The sequence below is a fragment of the Sander lucioperca genome, chromosome 5 (assembly GCF_008315115.2).
Source record: "Sander lucioperca isolate FBNREF2018 chromosome 5, SLUC_FBN_1.2, whole genome shotgun sequence".
Lineage (NCBI taxonomy): Eukaryota > Metazoa > Chordata > Actinopteri > Perciformes > Percidae > Sander > Sander lucioperca.
This window is the reverse complement of record NC_050177.1, coordinates 11857518-11864194: the sequence shown is the minus strand read 5'-3', so window position 1 is coordinate 11864194 and position 6677 is coordinate 11857518.

Here is a 6677-nt window from a genome sequence, read left to right as displayed (position 1 = left end):
AAGTAGTGAACTGATCATTTATTTTACTTGTGAAGAGCGTTCTAAGGAACTGTCCACGTTATTTCTTTATTGACAATTTGGTTGAAAGAAAACCCAAATTTCTGATATTAGAAAATGGGTCAAATTTGACCCGAGGACAACAGGAGGGTTTATGGTAAAAGAAATCCAGAAGATTTGGCTTAGTTTTCAAAATGAGAGTGTTGTGACCATTTACCATGTGTTCACTGTCACGTTTTATCTTTGAGATTACAATGCTGAATTGAGCTCGTATTCTCACTGTCAAACGTTTTGCCCCTACAGCCTTTAATCTTAAATACAGTGATTGCAGCTTGAGGCTATTATTAATTTAGTTTTAGGTAGAGAAATCAAAGACAATTATATACAATTAGAAATATATATATATATATATATATATATATATATATATATATATATATATATATACATAAAGTATTGGAGTGGCTACAAAAAAAAACAACAAAAAAAAAAACGAAAGACCTGATTGAATGTTTGGGATGTGCACCATATGGAGAGGTATGCATGAGTGTGTATGTGTTTGCGTGTGTGGTGTGTTTTGTTTGTGAACATGTAATTAAATAATAACATGCACTGAAGCGTAACACACCTTGGAAACACGCTAGCTTGTTATTGTGTATTATGGAGGTGGTGTCATGGCTTCATCCTAAACCTGCCAATTTACCTTTTACCCAGGGGGTTGTGGGGGAACAAGGGGCCAGCTGGGCAAGCAAAGACAAGCAAGTGTTTCCAACAGGACTGATGAGAGCTGGGCCTGAGGCTATGAAACAGGAGCTCACCAGGTGTTGTGTTGGAAATTAATTAATTTTGACTTGGAAGGGGATCTCACCTCTTTCACAACAAGCCACTCACATTTTTGGGCAAGACTACAGCAAAGTTGAATTTGTTTTGTTTTCTTTTGCAACATTGTTGATTGTTCGAGTATGTTCGATGTACCAGCTTTGCTTAGTTTGATATTGGCGAGAATAAAATCTTTAGGTAAATGTGACAGATCTGGCATGTCAAAACCTAACCCAATCTAACACTATTCTTAGTGTAATCACAAGGTGATTATTGAAATCACAAATGTTTTCCTTAGTGAGAAATAAAAACACTCCAGAGTTTCTTCAGATGGTGAACTTACCATGTAGACTTAAAACAATACACTTATCTAATTTAATTGTAATCCAAATAAACAATGTATGTATGTAGAATGTTTAGTGTATGTCAAAAAGTAAAAGCTTATATCCATAAAATGAATTATATAAATTGCAATTAATTGGCTTAGCAAGGTTCAATATTATATTTTGTAACCATGATTATTTATTACAGCTTTAAAGATATACTTTGTAATATTTCTGCCTTAAAATGTCGACTATACCTATGTTATATATGTTGTGTACTTCCATTATCCTAAATGTTTCCAACAATTGTTAAACCTAGATAGAACTGTAATTTTAATTATGACATAGTGTGTCATTTGGTCGCCTGTCAATAGCTTCATATTACCTTTGACTCGTCTAGTTGCTCTAACTTCCAGCAAAACATAGGAAACCCCAGATGATACTTTTGAGAGTAATTGTAAATCATACAATATTGATCCAACTTATTACAACGTGCTATGTTGACAAGTGTCTAATGCTATTGCTTGGTGACAAAACTGTAGGCCTACAGTAATGTTATGAGGGTACAAGAGTGTTCAACACCCTCAAATTTTATTTTCAGTATTATTGTTTTGACCTCAGATAACAGCACTGGGCTAGTCTGAATCAATGGAAGTACATTTCCAGGACAAAGCCTGACTTCAGATGTCCCTCACCTTCTGCTCTCTGTGTGTTGCTGTTCTCAAAATCCACCGTTGCTTCGTCCGGAGCTTAGTGCCGCCCAACATGATTGTGATTGGTTCAAAGAAATGCAAACAACCCCCCCAGAGTGTTGTTTTACCTATCCTAGAGCGCATGATGGGTGTGTGGTATCTTTAGTTACAATGCTGTGATGATGTGTGGAGAGGAAAACCGCTTGACACTGTTCTTGATCATAAAGGTTTTATTACACCAAGTTTTCAGCATCAATGCAAGCCCTGCAGAGCTTGGAGAGTACACAGCCAATGAACATACTCTGTCTTGCTGCAGCAAGAACAGGGTTATAAGGGGTACGTTTAGGTAACATGTTGGCAAGTAAAGGTCTGAGTCCATCTGAAGAGCCCAAACATCAGCACATTTGAGCGCTATACAGACTTTAAACTTACAAACTCTCAGATACCACAGGTGTATCCAGAGTAAGGTCTGGCAATGGAAGACTAGCACTAAGCTAACCCACAATTAAATTTGCCACAGCTGTATTGGTAGTCGACTAATCTAATGCTAAGTAAGCTAGCATCTGCCTCATTTCCTGCTGCTAAGAAACTTTGTCAGGATGAGAGCGGAAAGCACCCCCAGTGCCATGGCCATAGCTAGCCCCCAGCCAGCTACTACAGCAACCCTAACCCAGCCAGCACAAACCCTAGTGCCACCCCGGTTCTATCGACACTAACAATAACGGCCACCCATGAAGTAAGTCTCCCAGGTGCAGTATAACAACACCTTTTACCCCCAGTGCTGAAAAAATCAGAGAGGAGACTATGACGTGAAATATATTGTGATATCTTGGTTTTAGCTGCTGGCTAATGTCAGCTTGCTTGCTTGATAACTGGTCAGCTACCACCACAAATAGAATCTGAGTAATTGTGTGGGAAAAAACTGTGGCTATTTCACCAGAACTAGTTCAGTGCCTGTTCAGAAAGGGTTGATGGCTTGGTTCCCAGTATTTTTTTCCCACAACTTTATTTAAAGTAAGTAAAATTTATTTATACAGCGCTTTTCACCGACAGGGTCACAAAGTGCTATACAATGTGCATAGACGATAAAAACACCGTAAAAATAGTCAGTAGAATAAACTACAAATACAACAAATAAAATTATCAATAAATAAAAGACATAGGCTACCCAAAAGCTAGCCTGAACAAGTGAGTCTTCACTTGTCCCTTAAAACAGTCCACATTCTCAGCAAACCTAATGCTGGTTGGCAGAGCATTCCAGAGTCTGGGTGCCATAGCAGCAAAGGCTCTATCATGTCTTCAGACGAGTGCGTGGCGTGGATAACAGATTTTGATTGACAGACCTGAGAGACCGGGAGGGGGTGTGTAGGTGAATTATGTTGGCAAGATAATCAGGGGCCTGACCGTGTAGAGCCCTACACCTATGGTGAGCATTTTGAATTGGATCCTGTAGGTTACAGGAAGCCAGTGAAGGGAGTAGAGTAGAGGGGTGACATGGGTGCGCCTGTTTGATCTAGTAAGAAGCCTAGCAGCAGCGTTTTGAATGGATTGCAGGCGGTGAAGGACAGATTTGTTGAGTGAGAAGAAAAGTGAATTGCAATAGTCAATACGGGAGGAAATGAAGGCATGGATGAGCATCTGTAGTTCTGACTGAGAGACCACAGCCCTTAATTTGCTAATGTTGCGTAAGTGAAAAAAACAGGATTTGGTCAGAGATTTGATGTGAGTTTCAAAAGATAGGGATTTGTCAAATGTCACCCCAAGGTTCCTTAGACTGGGCCGGACCGCAGATAACAAAGGCCCAATGTTCTGCTTAATCAGAGGGATAGCGCTGTCTGGCGCTATGATTAAAACCTCTGTCTTATCTGGGTTCAGCTGCAAAAAGCTTTCAGCCATCCAGTTGTGTATGGCGTTTATGCAATCCAGGATACGTGTGGTTCAATCAGGCTTGGCTGCGGCTCATCTAGAGATTTTTTTCGTCCATTGTAGCCATCACACATCCAGGTAGTGATGTGGCCCGGGAGGAAAGGAGCCTGGTTCAGCTTGCTGGAAAAGCCGCTACAGCTGAGATTCTATTTGCATGGAGGGTAGACAGCAATCAGTTTATAGCCGATGACCACTTTTTGACATATGACACCGGTAGACGGTGAAGCGCAATCACTGAGCCTTCTAGTTCTAGGGATGCACCAACTCCCTGCCCCTGCTGCTGTACTGCACATTCAAACACACACACACACACACACACACACACACACACACACACACACACACACACACACACACACACACACACACACACACACACACACACACACACACACTGACTCACTCCAAGGAGGTACTTGGGGTTCATTGTCTGCTCAAGGACACTTTGACATGGTGCCAGAGTCAGGGAATCGAACTGCCTATATACCACCAAGTGTTTTCACCGGAAAACCTTTTTTTCTGATTGTACCACAGTCTTATCCTTTATTTCATTTTGATTACCCTGTTGTGTTCCATATCACATCTATTTATGTTTCTTACATCCTTACATTATCAGTCAATTTCAACGTTTATACTTCAATCAATCAATCAACATGTATTTATATAGCACTTACCAGCAGGTATCCAAAGTGCTTTATATCAGGAACCAAGAATAAAACAACATATCATACAATAAAAAGAATGAAACATAGAAAACAGTAAAATCAGAAAAGGTTACATAGAAACAGGAGAGGGAAATTGTCACACCACTACTACGTATTAAAAACCATTCTAAACAAAAGAGCTACATCTGTAATAGTGCAAATATCAGGGGGTAACTTGTTCCAGAGTCTTGGGACAGCAACTACAAAAGCCTGATCACCCCACCGTTTATACCTTGACCTTGGGACTTCTAAAACCAGCTGATTTGAAGACCACAATGACCGGTTGTGCTCACGCAGGGTTAAAATCTCGGACAAATATTCCGGGGCCAGGCCATTTAAGGCCTTGAAAACAAAAATTTAAATCTTAAAATCTATTCTAAAATGCACAGGGAGCCAACGTAGGGTGTAGAGAACGGGAGTGATGTGTGCACATCTAGATGTATTTGTTAAAAAGCAAGCAGCAACATTTTGCACAAGTTGAAGTTGTGAGATGGAGGTTTGATTCAGACCAACATATAGAGCATTACAGTAATCCAACCTTTAACTAATAACAGCATGAATTGCCTTTTCTAGATCGTGCCTGTTAAGGAAGGGCTTAACTTTAGCCAGGAGACGAAGCTGGAAAAAGCTCATCTGCTTGTCAAATTTCATGCAGCAATCAAATGTAACCCCCAAATTTTTGACAGCTGGCCTAGTGTATGAAGCCAGAGCTCGCAAACTCAAAGCTGGACCGTTTGGCGTGCCTGAAGTACTGAAGATGATACACTCAGTTTTATCTTCGTTCAAATTAAGAAGGTTTTGTGGAAGCCACAACTTAATATCATTAATACAACTAAGCAGGGAGTTTAGTGCGACACTGTCATTCGCTTTCATAGGCAAATAAATTTACAAATCATCTGCATAACAATGAAATGACAGGTTGTGCTTGCCTATAATAGCCCCTAAAGAAAACAGGATGGGGCCAAGAATTGAACCCTGAGGTACCCCACAAGAGAGAGGAGCAGATGACGAGGAGAGGTCAACTACTATTTGTCAAATAGGAGCTAAACCATTTAAGTGCCGAGCCTCAGATGCCTACACAATGATCAAGGCGAGAGAGGAGAACTGCATGGTCTACTGTATCAAAAGGCGCTGTGAGGTCCAATATATATATATATATATATATATATATATGTGTATCTCTTCTTTTGCATTTATGTATGCATTCATATTTAGGGGCCGAGCAGCGAAGCGGCGTGAGCCCTATTGTATTTGCCTGTATTATTATTCTTCTTCCTAAGAAATTCATGTTCCCATGCACGGAAACTCACCAAACTTTGCACACAATTCCAGTCCTATGCCAAACGCAATCAGTGCCATTTGTGTGCTAATTGTCCTGATGGTGGCACTACAACAGCCATTTAAAATTATAAACTTTAAAAATTCATAACAAATCAGCAGTACATGCTACAACGTTGCAACTTACGCCAAACTGTAGCCCCAATAGAGCAGAAACTGTACTCTGCTTTTACCATGTGGCAATTTTGAAGTCCATCACTCTACTTTTTGCAAAAATTGCAAAACTTCTTAAACCTATCTTCTCCCACATTTTTGTTTCAATTGACACCAAATTTGGGCAACTTCATCTCCAGACTGTCCTCCACAAATTTGCCATTCAGATTTTTGATATATCAAAAATTTAGCCCACAGTGCATTACGTTTTACTGCATACAGATATGTAAACAAAACTGCAATTTCTTCCAAACTAAATCTTTGATGTTCATGGAAAAAATTCACAACATCCGAAGATCACTGTAGATTTGGTGTGCACAATTTCAGAATTTTATCTCAAAAAGTGAATTTAGTTTTTTTTTTTTTTTATTGTGTCCTCATCTACTCATTGCAGTCAATGCAAAATACAGCATCTTTAAACATCAGTTTGGCATTTATTGATCCTTGTGAAAATAAATTACAGGCATCTCTAGATTGATGATTCTTTGAACCAATCACAATCATGTTGGGCGGCGCTAAGCTCCGGACAAAGCAACGGTGGATTTTGAGAACGGCAACACACAGAGAGCGGAAGGTGAGGGACATCTTAAGTCAGGCTTTATCCTGTAATGTACTTCCGTTGATTCAGACTAGCCCAGTGCTGTTATCTGAGGTCAAAACAATAATACTGAAAATTAATTTTGAGGATGTTGAACATTCTTGTAACCTTATAACATTACTGTAGG